The 23,117-nt window shown below is 48.2% G+C and overlaps 2 non-coding genes across 2 annotated transcripts; both read left to right on the top strand.

Moving 5' to 3' along the window:
• The first annotated feature begins 2,279 nt into the window (after positions 1–2,279).
• On the top strand, positions 2,280–2,351 carry TRNAW-CCA (transfer RNA tryptophan (anticodon CCA)). Its single transcript has one exon. It is a non-coding gene; the product is annotated as a tRNA-Trp (tRNA).
• A 2,753-nt stretch (positions 2,352–5,104) lies between these two features.
• Positions 5,105–5,176, top strand: TRNAW-CCA (transfer RNA tryptophan (anticodon CCA)). Its single transcript has one exon. It is a non-coding gene; the product is annotated as a tRNA-Trp (tRNA).
• Positions 5,177–23,117: the final 17,941 nt, after the last annotated feature.

Below are 23,117 nucleotides of genomic sequence, written 5' to 3'. Positions count from 1 at the left end.
TGCAAACATGTGTAATAAAAACATAGGGTCACTGACCAAGTCAAAATTTTAATGAAACGTATGGACGTTTCGGAAGCCCTGCGGCTTCCTTGTTCACAATGGGTGAAACCAGGCAAAAGCATGCGTTTATATCTTATTCAAAAATGCGTCGTAATGATCTTGCGTAGTCAGCAGGCAGATTTCCTTGCGTCCGATTTAGTGTACCGGGAGGGGTTTGTATCATCAAGGACTCTAGATACAAGCGTCTAGAAGTGATTCGTTCTCTGGCAAGCACACGTGCCCCGTCCCAATTGATGACATGTCCAATTTCTTGCACGTGTTCGTCCAGAACGTTAGCAGCACTGCGTCCTTTCGCCACGTCATTTTTGTGCTGCTGGATCCGTCTGCGCCAGTTTCCGGATTCCCCGATATAATTCCGGTCGCAATCTTCACGCGCAATCTTGCACACGACCCCAGGATATCTGTCAGGGGGAAGCGGGTCTTTCACATTGACGAGCTCGTTTCTAAGCTTGCTTGTTGGAACGTGGGCAACTTGCACGCCGTACTTTCGCAATACCCGACCAAGCGCTTCCCTGATCTGTGGCATGTAGGGGATGGAGGCGCGTTTTGACTTAGAAGCATTGGAGACGTCAGAAGGTGGCGGCCGCTCCAGTAGTTTCTGTTTTGTGTTTGCCACAAAGCTTCTTGGATAGCCATTTCTCGCCAAATCCCTTTCAACAGTCTTTAGCTCTTCCTTCAGGCACGGGGCACGTGTGCTTGCCAAAGAACGAATCACTTCTAGACGCTTGTATCTAGAGTCCTTGATGATACAAACCACTTCCGGTACACTAAATCGGACGCCGGGAAATCTGCCTGCTGACTACGCAAGATCATTACGACGCATTTTGAATAAGATATAAACGCATGCTTTTGCCTGGTTTCACCCACTGTGAACAAGGAAGCCGTAAAGCTTCCGAAACGTCAATACGTTTCATTAAAATTTTGACTTGGTCAGTGACCCTATGTTTTTATTATGCCTCTACCTGACCAGATGACGTTTCGTCAAACTCTTTGACTACAAACATGTGTAATGTATACCTAGTTTCGAAAGTGTGCTATTTGTTACAGATCCTTTCGGGCTTTCGACTTAGCATTTAAAAGTTTAATCGTCTCTTAGCAGTATCTGTTGGCAGTCCTCAAGGGAGAGGACTATATAAACGTGATAATTAATTCCTGCTTTCGAGAAAAGGGAGTCTTTCCTTGCCACACTTGTACTTGAGGCAGGTGGTGTCAAGATTTATGTATCTTCGAGATCTACGCGACCCTTTCCTGCGGACCCTTTCAAGTGAGGCTTTCTTCGGCTTTGCCAAACTAGGTTATTTCCGCTGTAGACGGGATGCGCTACAGTGCAAGTAGATTTGTGAAAGAAGTGAGCTTTGCTTTCCGGTTTCTAAATGCTCGTTTCAGGTTGGAATACCTTTCAAATGTCACGCGTAAGAAATTGCTAAAAGATTTGCGTGACTCTGTCTTCCCTGAGCCAATATATCGATCTCTGTATCGCAAAGTCCATGGTAGAGAGAGGGTGTGGTAGATGGTCCTTGGCGATCACAAAATGAACAAGGGAGGGGAAAACCTCAGGTTGCTTGAGCCAACGTTACAAGAGGACTTGTCTTCGTCTGGGAATGAGGGAATTTTTTTAAAAAAGAGTACGAAAAATGGTGGTGCCAGCGGATGTGAAGAGTTTTTTCTTCAAGTTGCACACAGGTACGTTGCTGGTTCAAACATGGATGGAGGAGAAGGAATTGTTTTTACCATGGGGTGCTGACTGCTTATTGCGTCACAAACCACAGTCAATAGAACACGTCTTTATTGATTGCTGGGATGCGCTGCTCTTTTTGGACGTGCTACAGCGTACAATAAAGAAAGACTTACCCTTGAGGCCGTATGGTATACGATTTCTTGACGTTGAGCCCGATCTTTATAAATACTATGTGATTTTCCTTCTTGGCCCGCACAGTATTTGGCGAAGCAGGTTGGCTGTACGACATTGCGATGAAGATGCGTGATCTGTCCGAGATGACTTCAAACAAAACATATTTAAGCTGCCTGAAGTGTACAAGGAGATACGTTTTGGAGATGAAGTTGTCGAGTTGATGGGAGAGGGATGTTTCTTGAAACAGTTTTGATTTTCTCACGTGAGTGCAACGCATATCCGCTCTTGATGTTTGAGAGTGCAGCGCATAACATATGTTCGTGATCTGTTGTAATCTGTCAAAAGAGGCAGCAAAGACAAAAAAGAAGACTCGGTGGCGCAACGGTAGCGCGTCTGACTCCAGATCAGAAGGTTGCGTGTTCGAATCACGTCCGGGTCATATTTTATTTGCGCATTTCTTAGGTTCTGCCGTTTGATAAAATCCGAGAAATAAAGAAAAATAGGTCGCAATTTCTCTTTTCTATTCGAATTCTTTTGAAGAAGCTGTGCATTCGTGTATTTTTGTATTTTCATGAGCAAATGAGTTCGTGATCCTTTTTGTGTGCGTGTGCACGACTGTTCAGACACTTTGGTTACTATCTACATCATTTCTGGTAACATTAATCACGGAAGCGTAGTATGACGGCTCTGCGGGTTTGGCGACAGCCATAAGAGAGCTCTGCAGATCCTCTACAGTTAAAGCAGGGAAAATAAACAGCACAGAGTAACTCAGAAGAACTTGTTGTTGGGCTAGTTGGTAGTTATTCATAATTAAATTCAAAGGCGCCAAACCATACGCGCACACACACACAGGAGAAGAAAGAAAGACGAGACAGAGCGCCACTCACAACTGATTTAATGTGCAGAAAGACACGTACATATATGTCACTGTCGGCGCATGCGCAAGGAAGACATTCAGCTTCGTGAGGATAAGCAGCGATCAAAAAACGCTTTTTCAGCCTTATACACGTTTATCGAGGTTTCGCTGTCGCACAAGTTGCCCCTCTTTTCGATATGGAATGCTTCTATCAGTTCTCTGGCTTTTGTCACACTACTCTTTGCCAAAATCCGCACATCAGAAAAGCATGGTTCACAAGTACGCGACGGGCAGGTTCTGGTGTGCATGGGTAAATGGGGGCCATCTTTATTTTGTTCTACATTTCTTTGGTGTTCTCTGATCCGCTCATTGACACATCGCCCGGTTTGTCCGATGCAGGAACTGCCGCAGGAGAGGGGAACTTCGTACACAACCCCTACCGCACATTTCGTGAACGGTCGCCCATGCCTGGTACCGCAGCCACTTTCTTTTACTTTTTCTTTTCTTTTGGCTATTCGAGAGCAAAGGCTTCCGAGCTTTTGGGGGGCGGTAAAAAGTAACTCCCACGAAACTAATTAGCCACGTTGTCATGCGAAAAAAGAGCCCTGATTGACTGTGCGCATACTCAGTAGTAATGACTCAGTGTATCCCAACAGGCGGGTGGCTTCCACGAGCATCGGCCGCTGTCCCGGAGGTCGCAATAATTTCGATTCCGTTTTCCCTCATCTGTCGAGTACCGCCGGATTAGCCCGCAGCGCCTATTTAATCAATCTGCATCTTTTACACGGTGAAACCTGCGTTCATGAAGCATGAAAAAATGCATAGGGTGGGGGGGTACTTTTTTCATAAATGCGTTCATACAGAGCAGCTGTTGCATGCTTTGAGAATTTATGCTTTTTCAATACATGATTTCGCGAGCTGTCAACTTGCGGTTGCGCCTGGTCTTCGTTTCGATGCATGCTCGCGGTACATCGCGGCTCGAGGGTCACGTATGCGGCTGAGATGGTTGGGCGCCGGACGGCTGCGTCTGTGCTGACTTCACGGCGCTGGTCTCGTGAGCACTAGCGCCGTGAGGGTGGTCATCACCTGCCGTGCTGCTCCGCCAGCGCCGAAGGATGCAGCAGGACTGATCCACTAAAAGTGGCGCTGCGAAGCCGGATTCAGCAGGTCATCCCAACTACGAAAAAAAAAATAATTAAGGGCGACTGCACTCGTACCAATGCGAATGATCAGTGCTAGCTGGTACGCTTTGTGCTTTAGGTGTCGTAGGGACTTCCTATGAATGCTAATGCCAGGCATTACTTATGGGAGAGGTCCTCTTAGAAATCACAACAAAATTTACGACTCACGACTTGGCGATGATTGTATTTCTCTTTTGATAAGGTTACAAAGAGAGCTTCAAGGTGGAAGAAATGTACTGGCGCGGTTCCCGCATTCTGCACCTGTTCTATTTATCTCACTGGTTCTGTTGTCCGTTCCCAGTGGTTAATGTGGGATCCAAACAGCAATAATTAGATGGCTGTGTTGTCAGTAGCACTGAACAGGCTGCTATCTTTATTCCCCATTCGACAAAATTGAGTTGCGGACAGGTATCTGGGTAAGCATGCAAAGGGATTTCATGTACGTGCTTGTCAGTGCTAAGCCTTCATTGGCTTCTAAATCATATGAAGGACTTCTATCGTCATCGCACCTTTACATATGACCTACATGGTGCGGTTTGAATATAAATATTCCGTAATTTTGCTTGAATGCACAGGTTAATATAGCCAAAATCTCCGAAGCAAACGCGTTTATTGAAAATTCATGACAAAAATATCCTGTCTGATAATGTCGTGAACAGTAACAAGCACACATCTCCGAGAGTGGCAGCACCCGCAGATGCCTCTCCGTCGTTGGGAATTTGTGCGTCGAGTGCATGGTCGAGGCCGAGTGCGTTTACACAATTTTCTTGCTCCGAACTGGCCACCAACAGAAGGTTCCACACCTATACTTTTGCGGGTACCACCTTCCACAAAAAGCGCAGGCCCGAATGGCGGGCACATAGCCAGTTTTTCCTGCCCTCCGAACCTATAAATAACCTTCTGCTTCGAAACTACCTCCACGCCATTTTCAAAGAAACCTAGGAAAACTATTCGTTCTTCCAAGCCGAAGAACGTGTTTCTTGTAATGTGCAAACCTCGTCCTAACCTTTTTTATTCCTTCATCGCTATAAGTCCACTACCTTTTTTGCGCTACCCTTTGTGTGAGAATCATTTTATTCTCTTTTTTTTTCAGTCACACCCTAGATTGTGTTTTGCGCTGCTCAAAAAAAGTCAGCTGTGCACAATTCGCTCCTCGACTCGGTGGCGCAACGGTAGCGCGTCTGACTCCAGATCAGAAGGTTGCGTGTTCGGATCACGTCCGGGTCACGTTTCTTCGCTGGAGCATTCAGCGTGCTTTACTTATAAGTTCGCTTTTAGATCTGAGAAATCAAAAACATGAAGCCGTGAGCAGTCGTTCTACAACACTACGTGTGGCTAAAATGCATGTGTACGTCGTTGTAGCTTAACTTTTTTACCTAGCTTAACCTAAATCGTTTTTACGTAAACCAGGTGTTTAAGGGAAGGCTAAGTAATTCTCAAAAATAGTTTTTTTGTATCTAAGTAAACAGATGGGTTTTCCAGCATAGTATTATCAGTATTGGCGAACACCTGAAAACCGGTGCATCGTCTTAAGTAGTAAGCTGGTTAATTAGTTTTTAATGGCTAACTTTTTAAATATTCGAGTTTGCCTAGTTGAAATTAGAGATTTGTAGTGGAACGTTATTAATAGCCAGGTCAGTTTCTTTTAGGATTTAGAAAACGCGATTACGCTTTGCGCTGTGGCTCGACAAAATTCGGCTTTTTCGACTAGTTACGTGCACTGGAAAGGTTGCTTTGCCTGCGTGCTTTTTGAAAGTGCATGTATTTTGGCACAAGGTGGCCATAATTTGTCGAGCAACAGCGGCGAGGGTAATCACGTTTTCGGAATTCTAAAAACTGATATCGCTGTTAGTAACGGCCGGCTACAAATATCCAATTGCAATCAGGTGCCTATCGGTAATAGTTAAAAAGCTAGTTATTAGAACTTAGTTAATCGCTTTACTGGTTAACATTATTCGCCTGTTTTTTGACGTTCGCAACACTCATAATACTAAGGCCGCAAAAGCCATATTTTGAGCCCATAAAGCCTGTTTTTGAAGATTACTTAATGTGCTGTCCCGAATCCAGTTTGAATTTCCCGCCCGGGCGCCAACTTCATCTGCGGACACTGGACTTCTCTCCTCCCCGCTCTTTCTCTTCCTTCTCCCCGTGCGCCTTCCCTCTCGCCCGCGTGCTTTCTCCCTCTTTACACCTCCCTCCGGAGGTGTCATGTTACGTAACTCGTGACTCTTTCCTTCCTTCTACCGCGCTGCACGACTGCGGCAGCACCGCGTTTTTACAAGTTGTAAATGCCTGGATAAATGTTCGATTTTCCTTGTGTTTGCGACCTGTCATCTATCTGAGGAGTGGCCGCAGCCCCAACGCGTGCCACGGAATCAGAATAGTAAAAACGCGTTGAACGTCGAGTCGGTGTCTCGCGGAATCTTCGAAAGCACCTAGGCTCCGCTGGCTGGCTCCGCTCTTCAGAAGTTCCGTTTTCGCATCGCAGCCACGGACGACATGGCGTCACAGGACCGCAAGTCGCCCGCTGCTCAAGTGAGTCCGGACCAGTCTCATTTTGCATGCTCTGAGAACACAGCAAGCTATGTGCAGTCACGGCATTCGTCGCGCTCAGCTCGTTCGGAGCGTTCGGCCGTCTCGACAACGCCAAGCATGCTGGCCGCCAGAGCAAGAGCGGAGGCCGCCGCGGCGCGAGTACAGGCTTCTCTCAAGAGGAAAGAAGCCGTGGTGAAACTGGAAAAGGCCAGACTGGAAGAACAAGAGAAAAGTGCGGCTGCGGCAATCGAACGCAAGAAAGCCGAGCTAGACACAGAGTTACAAGTCATGCAGTTGGAAAGAGAAGCGGCCGCCGCGGAAGCGCAAGCGGACGTCCTGGAGGCTGCCGTAGATCAGCACGGCGGGGAGCATCACATCTGTCGGACTGTCTCCGAGGCATCCGAAGACCGCGCTCAACGTACCTTTGACTACGTGCTTGACCAGGCTCACGTGCGCATCGGCTCGCGCCAGCAATCGCAGCAGCATGACGGCGGGGAGCATTACGTCTGTCAGAACGCTAATGAAGCACCTGAAGACCGCGCTCCATGCACACCAAGCGCTCGCAGCCAAGGCATCACGCAGAACATTGCTCGTCATCCGGGAGATGAAGCTAACGCCCCTGAACTGACCGCCATGGCAAAGTATCTGATTCGGCGCGACCTTGTGAGTACCTCCCTTACGAAGTTCGACGACTGCCCTGAAAACTACCGGTCGTGGAAATCTACGTTCAAGGGAATGACTCAGACTCTCGAAGTCACGGCAAGCGAGGAACTTGACCTTCTCGTGAAATGGCTTGGGACCGAATCGTCAACCTACGCGAAGAGGCTGCGTTCCGTGCACGTCGACAGCCCAGAGGCCGGGTTAAAGGTAGTTTGGGAAAGACTTGAGGAATGCTATGGTCGCCCAGAAATTATAGAAGAGGCCATCTTTCGAAGAATTTCGAACTTCCCCAGACTGACCGACAAAGACACCCAGAAATTGAGAGAGCTGGGAGACCTCCTTCTTGAAGTTGAGGCAGCAAAATGTGACCCTCACCTGACTGGGCTCTCCTATCTCGACACCGCAAGAGGGGTAAACCCCATTGTAGAAAAGCTGCCCCAGCGCTTGCAAGACATGTGGATCGCGAAAGGCTCCAAGTACAAACAGAATCATCAGGTCGCCTTTCCCCCTTTCTCGTTCTTTGCCAGCTTTATCAGGGACCAAGCGAAAACGAGAAACGATCCTAGCTTCAAACTCAGCTCCGCAAGCAGCACCCCTTCAAGGCTCACGAGAGCAGACAGATGGGCATCGGATGGAAGCCCGAGAAGAGCACCCATCTCAGTGCAAATGACGGACGTGGAAGCAAGCACTGACCATCCGCCCTCAAACGCATTAAAGTGGCATGATGCAGCCAAGTATTGTCCTCTGCACAGGAAGCCTCACCCCCTCCGGAAGTGTCGCGCATTCAGGGAAAAGCCGCTGGATGAACGAAAATGTTTGCTGAAAAAGTTTGGGATATGCTACAGGTGCTGCGCTTCGACAGACCACTTTGCAAGAGACTGCAAAACAGTTCTCAAATGTGACGATTGTGGTAGCGATCGGCATGCCACGGCGCTTCATGCTGGAAATGCCAGCCACAGGCCTCCTGTAGCTCAGAACGATGCTGAAGATGCAATTCTAGACAAGGATTTTGCACTTCAGGTGTCATCCAAGTGCACAGAGGTCTGCGGTCAAAGCAACGGTGTCAAATCCTGCTCTAAGATCTGCTTGGTGAAAGTCAGTCATCCGACTCAGCCTCACAAGACTGCAAAAATGTATGCCATCTTAGACGACCAGAGTAACAGGTCCCTTGCAAGAACAGAGTTCTTCGACATTTTCGGACTCAATGGTCACAGTTCCCCCTACACACTAAAGACATGTGCTGGAACTAAGGAGGCAATAGGAAGAAGAGCGTCTGGCTTTCTCATAGAAGACATACATGGCTCCGTGAAGCTTCCGTTGCCAACGCTTATCGAATGCAACGAAATGCCTAACAACAGGACCGAGATCCCAACACCGGAAGTGGCATTGCATCACCCTCATCTCAGAGCTGTTGCTAAATTCATTCCTTGTTTGGACCCTGAGGCCAAGATTCTACTTCTCCTCGGGAGAGACATCCTCAGAATACACAAGGTTCGACAACAGCGCAACGGACCGGCTGATGCGCCATTTGCTCAGAAACTGGATTTGGGATGGGTCATCGTAGGAAATGTCTGCATAAGTCGAAGTCGCACACCGGACTGTGTCAGCAACCTCAAAACAAACGTCCTCGAAAATGGACGTCCCTCCCTTTTCGAGCCATGTGAGAACCATTTCTTGGTCAAGGAGAAGCTCACTGCCATGCAGCGGTCGACACAATGCTTCCAACCAGCTCAGCACGCTGCTAGGAAACACAGCTATGACGATGAGATCGCTGAAACGCTGTTCCAGACAACGGAGGATGACAACAGACCTTCCCTTTCTGTCGAGGACAGGAAGTTCTTGAAGCTGATGGACGACGAGTTCTCAAAGGACGAATCCAACAGTTGGATAGCGCCTCTCCCCTTTCGTTCTCCAAGGCCATGGCTTCCGAATAACAAGTGCTTGGCCGAGTCACGCCTCACTGCTGTCCAACGGACCTTGAAGAGAAAACCAGAACTGATGGAACAGTTCACGGCCTTCATGGACAAGATGTTCAAAAACGGCCATGCCGAGGAAGCTCCACCAATTCGAGAAGGAGAAGAGTGTTGGTACCTCCCCATCTTTGGTGTTTGCCACCCACGAAAACCCGGCGAAACACGAGTTGTATTCGACTCCAGTGCACAGTTCAAAGGCGTGTCTTTAAACAGTGTGCTGCTTACCGGTCCAGACTTGATCAACAGCCTGCTCGGAGTGCTCATCCGATTCCGGAAGGAACCCGTGGCCATAACTGTGGACATAAAGCACATGTTCTACTGCTTCCTGGTACGAGACGACCACCGAAATTATCTGAGATTTCTGTGGTTCTGCAACAACAACATCTACAGTGACGTGGTGGAGTATCGAATGAAGGTTCATGTGTTTGGAAATAGTCCTTCACCAGCAGTTGCAACCTATGGGCTGCGGAGAACAGCACGAGAAGGAGAGGAAGAATTTGGCAGCGACGTCAGGCAGTTCATCGAGAGGGATTTCTATGTGGACGATGGGTTGAAGTCTCTTTCTACAGACAAGGAAGCCATCAGCCTGATACGCCGCACACAGCAGATGTTGGCCGCGTCAAACCTCAAGCTCCACAAAATAGCCTCTAACTGCCCTACAGTGTTGGAAGCATTTCCAGAAAAAGACCGTGCCAAGGATTTGAAGGATCTTGACTTGTGCAATGGCACGCCGCCAATCCAACGCAGTCTGGGAGTTTCTTGGAACCTGAAGAAGGATGTCTTCACATTTACGACTCCAATCCAAGAGAAGCCATTCACTCGACGCGGTGTCTTGTCAGTGGTGAATAGCCTGTACGACCCACTTGGGTTTGTTGCTCCAGTCATCGTTCAAGGCAAGTCCCTCCTCCGAGAGCTGGTCGTTGGGACATGCGACTGGGACTGTCCACTTCCTGAAGACAAGAGGGCCGCGTGGGAGACGTGGAAAGACTCCTTGCAATTGCTCGAGCAGCTGGACATACCTCGCACCTATTCCCATGCCTCACTCACTACCGCACAGCGCAAGGAACTGCACATATTCTCCGACGCATCAACCAAGGCTGTGGCGGCAGTGGCTTACCTCAGAGTGACATATCCAGATGGTGCGTGCCATGTCGGGTTCGTCATAGGAAAGGCTAAGCTAGCACCACATCCGGAACACACCATCCCAAGGCTTGAACTGTGCGGCGCGGTGTTGGCAGTGGAGCTAGCAGAGCTCGTCAGTCGTGAAATAGATATGGAGCTTGATGCTGTAAATTTCTACACTGACAGCAAGGTGGTCCTAGGTTACATACATAATGAGACTCGGAGGTTTTATGTGTATGACAGTAACAGGGTCGAACGCATCAGGAGCTCTACACGGCCAGAGCAATGGCACTACGTTCCTTCAGACGTGAACCCTGCGGACCTCGGAACAAGGTCTGTGCCAGCAGCCCAAATGTCAGGATCGGCCTGGCTGACAGGCCCGGAGTTTTTGTATCATCAAGAACACTGCTCGCGGGTATTGAAGGGCAAGTTCGACTTGGTCGATGCTGATTCTGACACGGAGGTGCGGCCCCAGGCAAACGTTCTCGCAACCAGTGTAGACGTGCAAGAACTCGGCAGCAGGCGGTTCGAGCGCTTCTCGAGTTGGATTAAGCTGACTCGCGCAGTTGCAATGCTCGTGCGGCTGGTGAGCAAATTTCGGGGCACCTCTCACAACGTGTCAGACTGCCCGCATAACAGCTCATCTCGACAACTAGGACCTTCTACAGAACACCTAGCCCGAGCGAAGGCAGTCATTATTCTGTCTGTCCAGAAAGAAGCCTTTTCAGAAGAGTTGAAAAGCTTGCAACGAGGAAAGCGACTTCCGAAGTCAAGCCCTCTGTGGAGACTGGACTCATGGATTGATTCCGACGGTCTTTTGAGAATTGGTGGCCGACTAGACAGAGCAAACCATTTCGACCAGCTAGAGCGGAAGCCCATCATCTTGCCAGGACGACATCACGTCACCACCCTGATTGTGCGGCATTACCACGAGCTGGTAAAACATCAAGGCCGCCATTTCACTGAGGGAGCAGTCAGGGCAGCTGGGTTCTGGATCGTCGGAGCTAAGCGTAGCATCGCCTCATACATACACAGTTGTGTTACGTGTTGCAAGCTCAGAGGAAGGCAGCTGCAGCAGAAGATGGCAGACCTGCCTGCAGAAAGGCTAAGCACCGAGCCGCCTTTCACTTATGTCGGATTAGATGTATTTGGCCCGTGGCAAGTCGCTTCTCGTCGGACCAGAGGCGGTGAGGCCAACAGCAAAAGGTGGGCCGTGCTCTTCACTTGCATGAGTATCCGCGCTGTTCACATCGAAGTGATCGAGAGCATGGACACCTCAAGTTTTATTAATGCTCTCCGGAGATTCTTCGCCATAAGGGGCCCGGCAAAGCAGCTGAGGTCCGATTGTGGTACGAACTTTGTTGGAGCGTGCTCAGAACTAAAACTGGACACCAGTGGCCCAGACCACGAGAAGCTAGGAACATTCCTGTCAGACCAAGGATGCACTTGGGTATTCAACCCCCCTCATGCTTCTCACATGGGAGGAGTGTGGGAAAGAATGATAGGAATCACACGGCGAATTTTGGACTCCATGCTTCTTGAGAGTACCTCTCGTCGCCTTACTCACGAAGTATTGGTAACCTTCTTGGCGGAAGTCTCGGGGATCATAAATTCCCGACCCCTCGTTCCTGTCTCAACGGACCCCGAGTGCTGGGAAGTGCTGACTCCTTCAACACTCCTGACCCAGAAAGTCGGCGGCAACACAGTGCCACCAGCCTTCGGTGAAAAGAATGTGTATCGGCGACAGTGGCGGCAGGTTCAGTGGCTGGCCGACACCTTTTGGTGCCGTTGGCGACGCGAGTTCCTTACCACCCTGCAGAGTCGTCGGAAGTGGCAGGGGACAACTCGGAATCTCAAGGCAGGTGACCTCGTGCTCCTGAGAGACAGCCAGATTCATCGCAACGAGTGGCCCATGGGACTCATTGTGAACGCCATCGCGAGCGTGGACGGCAGGGTGCGAAAGGTCGAGATCAAGACGGCGACACGGGGAGTGATTAAGACGTTTCTCCGTCCTGTGACTGAGACAGTCCTGCTTATTCCGTGTGAGGACTGAACACATCACATAGTGGTTATATGTATAACCAGACGAGGAGTGTGCTGTCCCGAGTCCAGTTTGAATTTCCCGCCCGGGCGCCAACTTCATCTGCGAACACTGGACTTCTCTCCTCCCCGCTCTTTCTCTTCCTTCTCCCCGTGCGCCTTCCCTCTCGCCCGCGTGCTTTCTCCCTCTTTACACCTCCCTCCGGAGGTGTCATGTTACGTAACTCGTGACTCTTTCCTTCCTTCTACCGCGCTGCACGACTGCGGCAGCACCGCGTTTTTACAAGTTGTAAATGCCTGGATAAATGTTCGATTTTCCTTGTGTTTGCGACCTGTCATCTATCTGAGGAGTGGCCGCAGCCCCAACGCGTGCCACGGAATCAGAATACTTAATCTTCCCTGAAACACCTGGCAATATTGGGGACACGAAAGAACCGCACTCGTCAAACCAGCATGCGTCAAAACAGCGTGCCTCAAAACAGCGCACAACGAGCATCCGCTCTGCGGTCAAATGTCCCGGATAGTTTACCTTGTCTCATTTTCCAGCTATGTTCGGTTTCGTTGGATGCTTTTGATGCACTGCGTTCCGCCGCACGCAGCCGCTTCCTTTTCCAACTGCTAGGCAGCAGGCATGGCGTCTCCCGCTTGACTTCGGCCTTTGACGTGTCATAGCCCTCGCTATAGTACCTGGAATATACTGAGTGTATTCTAGGCGCCATACCCTCTCCCACCCTTCAGCGGCCATAACCAATGTTCGCGGCGGTGAAAACTTCCAAAGCATGGCGATAGAGGCTACCAGTTAGAACAGGAAGAGCGAGAGGCTGCGGCGATGGCCGACTGCTCCAACGCATCGAAAAGCTCAGCGCATCTCTAGTTCGGATTCAGATTGATGTGTTATTATGTTCTTTTTTGCTTTGTACAGTCCTGACGCAAAAGTTTTCAAATTTGGAAGCATGAAATGGCATCTAAGAGCTGCAACAAAGAAAATAAAATACGAAGGAAAGCGTGTAAAGGACCATAGACATCCAATTTTTATTTCATGCTATAAAATATGGATATCGAACCGAACTTCTTGTTAATCTAACGACCTCCACAACACCAAATAAGTCTATTTACTATCTCGGTCATGAAGCACAGAACGGTTGCAGATAGCCTAATATTTGTTTGAATATTGAAGCTTACGACCGCCTAACATGTGAAATAAAGAGAAAATAGAGAAACGAACTGAAGTTATACTCAAGATAGTTAGAACGGAGTTGGAATGTAGGTAGCCTACGCTCTGTTTTTCTTGGCCACGTTATCAGTGCATATAAGTGCTGCCTTATTTGCTTTGCAGCAGCGGGGCCCCTATGGCAGCACAGCTAAACTGCACTGATGAATGCAGCAAGTATTTTACTGGACTTAGGGAATGCAGCTGCTGGCACCGCGGGGTTTCATGACGCTGCCTGTATATGGCTTAAGTAGACTATTTTAAGAAGCAATGCACATGTATTTGAGAAAATACTGAAATTGCCATTTCAAATGTGCATTTTTAATAAAAGCAAAATGGAGAGTCATATAATCCGCTCTCTAAAAAAAGTGACTGGAGTGAACCGTTTTCGTAGCCTAGCTGCCTCACAACGCCACCTTCAATCGAATGTGATGAGATTTTTTTTTTTTGTCCATGAGGCATTCTATTTTGGCCTAACCAGCTGTTCAGTGTTTGCTTTCTATTTTAACAGCGCGCCTGTCTCGATGAAGTGATACTCGGGACTCCCACCTCTCAGGAAAGCTTGCAAACAAGCTGAAGTTCGCGCAGTGCTAAGGATACAAAACACAAATCAACAGAAGTACGCACACCAAAAGCACAAATTTACGAGCATCTATTACTATGTGATGATGACACATTTTTATACTTATGGCTGGATATCATGAGTGCAAGCAATGTTATGCATGCAATCCAGCAGTTTGACCTTGCCTATTTACTCGCGCCTCTCCTCCAGCTCCACTCGTTGAAAAGTGAGATTTCCTGCTGCGCATGTAGGCACAAGCGATGGGAAGAACCTTCCACTTTCGCTTCTGAACCGGGTTTGCTTGGGAGAAGCGCTCCACCGCCGCATTTATTCTTCCGATTGTTGATGCTGCCCTATGTGTCGCAGCCTTTATGCTCGCGATTACAGCCTAATCAGGAAGAAGTCCTTTGTCCCTGTGCCTTGGGAAGTGGCCTCTTCGAAATTAGCCACCTTGCACCCCCTCTCCAACTTCCCCCTTACACTACCATTCACTCCTCTGCACCACTAGCCCGAACAGCGAGCAAGCCACCCCCAACAGCACCGGGGACAAAGGACAATATCCCCTAGCCTCTGCTGCCTTGCCATAAAAGATCACCGGTTGGCGATGAGCGGATTAGGAAAACAGCCAGCCTTTCGCCGTGCTTTCTGAACCCAAAGCAAAGGTAACTTTACCCAAACATGGGGGCCGCTACGATGTCATTGTAAACTATGTATATCCCGTCATTTTTAATGCGAGAGAATCACTTATACCGTTCAGCAAAAACCGCGCCGTGATCCGAAAGCCGTGGCAGAAACGCGGCCCGGGAATGGCGTCATCGCGCCTCCTGGCTATGACAAGGCAGAGGTAGATCGAGAAAGGCAATTAGATTTTCGTGGCGAATGGAAACAGGTTTGGACGCGCACCTCCTCCTTCCTGCTGTGGCCATACAGTTGAGACTTTTAGTGCAGCGTATGGGCGCTTACGTACGTTGTACGCAAGTATTTAGCGGGACGATACAGTGGCAATTGCACGCGCCCTTTTACTTTATCGTATGCCAAATCGAACGCAACGATAGCGCAGGCTGCAGTGGCGCCATCTCGTATTAAAATGTGAAAATATTTTGTAGCATATTCTTCGCACTTTGCCAACGTATCATTGTGTATCATGTAGACAGCCAGTTCCACGAACAGTTCAGTCGAGCCAAGGCCTCTTTTTTTCTTTTCGGTTATTGAATCGAGCAAGGTTTTTAATAACAACATGTTGAGTTCTTTCGCCGTTTCGGCAGTATGGGTAAGCGCATAACGCTTACGCATACTGCCGACACGGCGACTTTTGGGCAGATTATAGCTATAATCATCTTGGCGTAAGAATCCAAATCAATCCACAGTCGGCGGTGTCTTGTTAGGTTTAAGCATGGAGGGGAAAAAAAACTATGTACGGTGCCTGACGTCACGCCGCCAGCGTTCGCAAGCCGAGTGTTTATGAAGCCGTTTTCTCCCTCAGTTTTTCGCTCTCCCCATGGAGGAAGGAAAAGGAGAAGAGAGGTTCTTTCCACACAACACCATGGGAGAAAAATGTGGAGGAAATCACGTGGTTTTTTTCGCGATCGGGAGGCCACCTAGTCCGGGCAGCTTAGCAACGGCGTCGTAGTTGCTGCTTGCAAGCCGGGCGGTAGCAGACGACCGCGGCATAGCAGTTGCGGTGCGGCGTACTTTTCTCAACTGCTCGAGTTTGTTTTTGATCGTGCTCACAAGCTTACGTTGGCGCCGTTCACTCATATCTCAGCCGGAATTCGCTGCAAAACTCTCGTTGTTGCGTGCATTGATTTCAACGTGCTCGACCACGATCGCATGGGCATTTCGTCAACTGCGTCACTGCTCGGAGCCGTCGGGAGACCGCCGCTGCTTACTGAGGAGCACTCGTGCTGTTCGTTTACCAGTGATTCAATACGCCGTGCGCTAGAGAGGTCGTCGGCGAATTGCGCGGACGTTTCGCGTCCTGTGCGTGCAGTGTGCGTGTGCCATTCGCGCTCCCGTTTCCATCGGCAGTGAAACCTCGTTGCTATTAGGCGTGCTCTTGCAACGCTCTAGTGATCGTCACTGGTGTTAGTGCAACTATTTTCGTTTTTCGCGATTGCGCTTGTGTGAGCAGCGGGGGCCATGACATCGGTGGAGGGCGACATTTTAAAGGAAGCCGCTGCGCTCGCTTTGCATGCTTGCACGCCCCTGTTATACGCCGCCGGTAAAAATGAAAAGAAAGAGACCCTGCGCTTAAACAATACCTTAGATATTTTTTTCTTTAATAAAGGCGAAGGGTTAGTTTTGTTCACTGCAATATCTACATAAAGATACGAATGCACACAGGATGCCGAGAACTTCATTTGTAAAAAACATTTATTTTCTCACAAAAAACAACTCGCACGAAAAAACGTGGCTATTTACAATATCTTCACATCATATACAACAACACAAAAGCTTCTATAACAAAGTCATCAACTGCAAACAAATGACATTTGTGAAAACTTCAACCCCATACGCAAACCTGCGCTCGGCTGCAGGTCCTTTAAAAAAAAGCACTTTTTATTTTCGCGATACCTTCATTTGAGGAGAATGCAAAGGATTAAAAAGTAAACTGACGTAAAAAGGTCTGTTAATAATGGGGCGAACTGTGCCTAGAATTAAAAGGAGTGCCATACGCCGTGCGACGGTGAAGAATAAATGGGCACTCTTATTTTCGTTTCCACATTTCGTTTCCACAATTATTTTCGTTTCCATTATTTTCGTTTCCAATAAATAAATAAAACATGTGCCCCCCTCGAACAAAATTTCTGGCTACACCACTGCTCGTGTGGAATTCGCGCGGCTAGGGGCCCGCGTTTCTCGCGTGTGCTTAGTTGTCCTTCGCCCACCGCAGTAATTGAAAGCGACGGTCACTTCCCGTGCTTACAAGAGTTGAGGAACAGGGAAGAGATGTTCGATACCGGACGAATGCCCTTCCCGGGCATCGGTGGCCGTCGTGTGGTTTCGCGCGACGAGGGGCCCACGTTTCTCGCGTGTCCTTCACCTCACCCGGTGAAGGCTAATTTCGAGCGCTGAGCTAAACAAGCAAGTATACTAGTTTCATCGAATGCAGCCTTCAACTTCAGAGTCCCAGGGACGGGCGTTGCCAAAGGGGGGCCACCGCAGTAATTGAAAGCGAAGGTTACTTCCCGCGCTTGCAAGAGCTGAGATAAGTATTTTTCTCGGCTGCTACTAATTGTGACCAGGGCCGAGCAGTTGGAGACGGCGCGGAGACGACGCAGTACGAAGCAGTAACTGAAAGTAGCCGCCTCTCTCACACGGGTATTTCCGCTTTATTAACTTTTCCGCTGACGAACACCGGCATAGGGCGCCCTAAACCGGCCGGTAAGCAGCCAAGCGCCACCAGCGCGGGGATCTGTGCCCCTGCGGTAGCACGCTCCTTCGTTGGCTTTGAAACGCGCGCCCAGTAGTCGAGGGCGGGACTTATGCGATGACGTCAGCCCGGACAAGATGGCGCCGAGCTGGTTTCCGGCTTCACAAAATGTCACGTGACGGCCTCTCCTCTCTTTTTCCTTCCTCCATGGCTCTCCCAGTCAGTCCTTTATGCTTTGATTCTGGTATGTTTTAGTGCGCGCGTAGCGCGGCGTGTGGCGCTGAGCGTCTACAGCAAGGAGGTTGATCTACAGTCAGTCTGCCGCGTTAATCCGCGCATGCGCGCGCGCAGCAGGGCTAGATTTTACCGCACGCTATCACGTGGAGTGATCACGGGGAGACAAACTCTCTTTTTTTACTACGATATTTTTACTTGTTAAGACTAGGCTCCAAGGTTGTCGGCGGACGCTCCTTCGGTTTTTTGCTCCATGGGTTTAAGAAAGGCGGAATAGTTGCACGGAATCAAAAATTAGACAAGTTTATCGTTCCTTCTTGAATATCATGTGTATCATTAAATGGTAATGAATATGCCTAAAAACCCAATAAGATTGACGAATTCTCTCCAAAGCCGGTGACGTGGCCGCCGCCATATTGACAACGCCATTATTTACTAGCGTAAGCAAGAGCACGAGCGCTAAATTCGAAAAACAGCGTACGTAACGCGAACGTACGTAATACTCCGATTTGGAATAGAGTTTCGCGCATGCGCAGTACGAAGGACGCTATTTTATAGCGTTCGCTTTGCCTTTGCGTATGTCTGCGTGCGCTCTACTAAAATCTCTAATATCTTCTCACCTCGGTAGCAAATCACACTGGGCTTGAGATGGGGGTGGCTGAATCCCTCCCTCGCGTGAACTGAAAGGTGCCTACATACATACAGACTTCATTCATATTGTGCATGTACACAGTGGCGTGTGGGTTCTGCGAGGAATACTAGACAATACGATGGCCACTGTCACGGCGGCTCGATCGCCCAGCCGTCCCACTGTAGCAGTAAACGCGGCTTATAGAGTCCTTTTAATCCGAAGTTGAGTCGCTCGCGTTTACACCAGGCGAGACAGCAAAGTGTGACCGGAGGCGGCAGTTCACCGCGGTCGTAGTGCGAGGCCGTCACGAAGCAGCGAAATGTGGGAAGCGTGCTGCTGCAGCTACACAACTTCATCCGCCCAAGTTCCCAAAAACAGCTTGCACTCAGCGACAAGTGGGAATGCTCACCCATTTGCACATCATAAGAATTGCTTTGGTGCCCCCGTAAATTATTTTTTATTTTGCTGTAATTGAATTTATGGTGTCAGCCTGAAGGACGCATTGGCCAGTATGCGAATAGCAATTTAGAAAAGAAGGTTAATGGAATTCAGCATGCAGTTTTATTTGTAACTATAGAAAGCGAAAGTGCGATGGACTTCTCCCAATTGAACGGGCACACTTCATTTCATTTACTAGTACTGTCAGCCCCATCTAGGGGCTTTAACAGGAGTGGAAAAGAAAAGAGTAAAAGATCAACAGTAAAACTAGTGGTGCAAGAATAGACAAGTGTTGAAAAGCATTGGTATAAACAGCTAATAGAAAATATTCTATGAACCTATATATTAACAAAACAATATTGATTTCCTCCGAAACCAGGAAAACAGCACGCTTCAATAATGGCAAAACAACCTGACCTCTCTGAGCTAGTACGGTACATGAACTCATTTAAATGACGCAGGCATTCAGCTAATGGTGCAGACTAAACAGCAGAGACCGGAAGAGAGTTCATTCTTTGTAGGTTCGCGGAAAGTACCTAACCTTAAAACGCTGTTTCTGTATGGTCGGCAATGAAATAGACTTGCTATGGTGATTCCTCAATGTGTAATCTGATTTGTTTATTTTGAGAAAATTTTTAATAATGAGGTAAAGCGTTTTCAGTCTTTCATACCTGGGTCTGGTATCTGGCATCGCTAGTTCCGCACTTTTACTGAGTCCTGCTAAAAGATGGTATCGACGGTATTTATTATAGACAAACCTTGAAGCAAGTCGCTGTATCCTATAAAGTTTAAGACAGTTGGTTGCATTGTGAGGATCCCATACTACTTTGGCGTATTCAATTACCAGTCTAACGACCGTTTTGTATGCGAGGCCCTAAACATCGGGAGTTGCTCGGTGCATTGTGCTCCTCAGGTACGATAGTGATTTAGAAGCTTGGAGCCAACGCTTTAAATGTGAGTATTCCATCGTAAGTTGTTATGTTATGCCTAGGTAAAAGAATGCACGCCGTTTATTTGGAAACAGCTCTGTTCGTCACGCCATTTTGTTGTCCAGCGGGTAGCTTCAGCAGTGCGGTAGTGCAGCTTCAGCTGTGCGAAAGAACGAGTTGGGTGTGGAAGGGTGTGGTCTGGGTCCCCCTATACGCACTGAGCCTATTCTAAAACTGCCTAATCCTTTTAGACGCGCCGGTGGCCTTTCGCAGTGCCCCCCAGAAAACAGAAAATTCAGGGGGGCACTTTGCTGGCCTAAAGAGCGATGAGGCGAAAGCCTTAAACGCGGTGTTGCTGATGTGTGGTTAAGGTGTTAAGCTTCGCCTCTAAGAGTGGAACGCGACAGCGTCCTGCAACGCTGCCAGGGAATCCACACCATCGCCCATTCGGCTGTACGCCTTGCTCGTCGGTAAATTGGTTTTTGAGGAAAGGAAATCTATCGGTCTCGCATATCTCGGTGGACGCCCGAACTTCACTTCACTTCACTTTATTACCTTAAAGACCCCACTTTGGGGGTATTACATAAGGGGTGGGAGTACAAATATAGGTTGAATATGATTGCTTACATGATATTTATGAAATGCATATTTAAATTGTTCACAAAACTTGATTGGCAGGTGATGGCATCAACGTCGTGGGGAAGGCCATTCCAGTCTTTAGCAGTGCGAAGAAAAAAGGATGCGGAAAAAGTGACGGTGCGGGCGCGTTGGCATGACACTTGCAGTGGATGGCTGGTGCGATGAGATATGCGAGCGGGCGGTGTTATGTAGGGTGGTTGTCCGAGGGAACTGTAAAAAAACTTATGAAACGACTAAGAGAAGCAATGCGACGACGATGGGCAAGAGTTGATAAACCTGATTGTCGTTTAAGTGACGATACACTGATGTCGTATGAATAGGCAGAATGAATGAACCTCGTGGAGAGATTTTGGACAGATTCTAGTGAACTGATGAGATATGCTTGTTGCGGGCTCCAGATAGCAGATGCGTATTCTAGTTTTGGTCGAATGAGTGATTGGTAGGCGAGAAGTTTAATACTTTGAGGGGCGTGCCGTAGATGACGTTTCAAAAAACCCAATGACCGGTTAGCTGATGCGACGATGTTCGTTACTTGAGAGCGCCAGGAGAGATCCTGGCACAAGGTGACACCTAGGTACTTGTATGAGTATACAGATTCTAGTGGAACGTTAGCAACGGAGTAAGGGAAAATATGGGGGTTACGCCGGCGGTGAAAAGATACAAGTTTACATTTATTAGGATTAAGCGACATTAGCCAGTCATCGCACCAGGCATGCACTGTGTCAATGTCGTTTTGGAGCTGTGATTGGTCAAAGGTGTTAGAAATCGTGTGGTAAATAACGCAGTCGTATGCAAACAGACAAACATTGCAAACCAGGTTTGAGGGTAAGTCGTTTATATAGATTAAGAATAGGAGGGGAGCAAGTACAGAACCTTGGGGTACACCTGATGTTACTGGAAGAGGGTTGGAACTCTGGCTGTTAACGAGAACAAACTGGGAGCGGTTAGAAAGGAATTCTTCGATCCACAATAAGACGTTAGGATGCAGTTTTAGCATGGTTAGTTTTAGCAGTAAACGCCTGTGGGGAACTTTATCAAATGCTTTAGCAAAATCTAGAAAAATAGCGTCAGTTTGTAAATTTAGGTCGAGGTTAGAGTGAACGTCATGAAGAAAGACGGCCAGTTGAGTTTCACATGACAAACCCTTGCGAAACCCGTGTTGTGAGGGATGAAAGAAGTTGTTAGCGTCAAGAAAGTCCATGATTTGAGAATAGATGACGTGTTCCATGATTTTGCAAGGTATGCTGGTTAATGATATCGGACGGTAATTTAAAGGAGAATCTTTGTTACCGGACTTAAAGACGGGAATGACCTTTCCCACTTTCCAGTCATCCGGAATGGAACCTGTAGAAAGCGACTGTGAAAACAATAACAATAAGTACATTGCAGAAATATTCTAAGTGTTGCGCAGTATTTTGGAGTTAATTTCGTCGACGCCGGCCGATGATGAAGTTTTAAGGTGTTCAATGAGCGAGTAAATGCCGGCTTCAGAAAACGCGATAGCAGGCATGCTGGACTCTATATTGACGGCGAAAGTTGCAGTTGGTGGGTGAATTTCATTAGTGAACACAGATCAAAAGGCGTTATTAAAAATGTCAGCGCACTCAATGTCATCAGCTTCTTCTCCAGACTCTTTAGTTAGAGTGATGGTATGTGCCGGGTGTTCACTTATGACCTGCCAAAACTTTCTGGGATTGGAAGTCAACAATTTGGGGAGGTCGTTGTGAAGGAAAGAGTATTTTGCGCTGCGAATTGCTGATAGGTAGGTGCGTTCGGCTGGATAGTATTTTTCCCATGCGCACTCGTCGTATTGCTTTAATTTTGCCGCACGGAAAAGGCGCTTCTTTTTATTGTCGAGTCTTTTTATCGTTTTGGTATACCATGGCTTCTGGCGGTCCGAGTGGAAGCTTATTTTGGGGATGTATTTATCGGTTAGTTCGCTAACCTTTTTCTTAAAACGGGACCAATTATCATTTACTGAATGATCGTGAAAATATGCTTGAAATGTTGTGAGATATTGGTTTAATTCAAGACTAAAGGATTCATAGTTTCCTTTGTCGTAGAGGCGAATAGTTTTGTTTTGATTCTGGCGTCGTGATGGGTGGAACTCAAATGTGGCGTGGATTACTTTATGGTCGCTGATTTCGCGTAGATAAGTGATAGATGAGAGGGCTTCCGGGTGGGTAGTCAGGATTAGATCTAGGATGTTTGCAACGCGGGTCGGTTCAGATACCACTTGAGTTAAGTTGAAGTTTAGGCAGACCTCGATAAAATCATTCGCTTCCCTGTTGCCGACTGCTGTCTGTGTCTGCCAGTTGATTTCTGGAAAATTGAAGTCTCCAAAAAGAATGATATGCGCTTTTGGGTATTTCCTCGTTAATTGGCTGATCACGTCGTTAAGAATTCGAGAGAAATCGGAGTTGGTATTTGGCGCTCTATAACAAACGCCCAGGAGTACGGTTTGGGGCGCAGCGCGACAAAGTAGCCATACTATCTCAAGGTCTGATGGAATATTAATAACTGTACACGAGAACTGATTGTTAACTGCGATGAAAACGCCTCCACCTCGAGCGGATGTGCGATCTTTGCGAAAAAGGTTAAAATTCGGTAAGTCAGCAAGAACTTCAGTATCGGTGATGCCATTAGTGAGCCATGTTACGGTAAGTATCAGCAAGTTACTAGCAGATGAACACACAAGATTGTAGATGATTTCGCGTTTCGGAAGAAAACTACGTATGTTCGTGAAAATCGCCGAAAAGGAAAGATTAGGCTGGGGGGGTGGCAGGTACATGAGCGGCTGGGGGCTGGCGGCGCAGCAACCG

Source organism: Amblyomma mixtum, chromosome 3, assembly GCF_055824585.1.
Source record: "Amblyomma mixtum isolate Tamu chromosome 3, ASM5582458v1, whole genome shotgun sequence".
Classification (NCBI taxonomy): domain Eukaryota; kingdom Metazoa; phylum Arthropoda; class Arachnida; order Ixodida; family Ixodidae; genus Amblyomma; species Amblyomma mixtum.
Note: the sequence above shows the minus strand (reverse complement) of the source record. Positions and strands in the feature narration are given on the sequence as shown.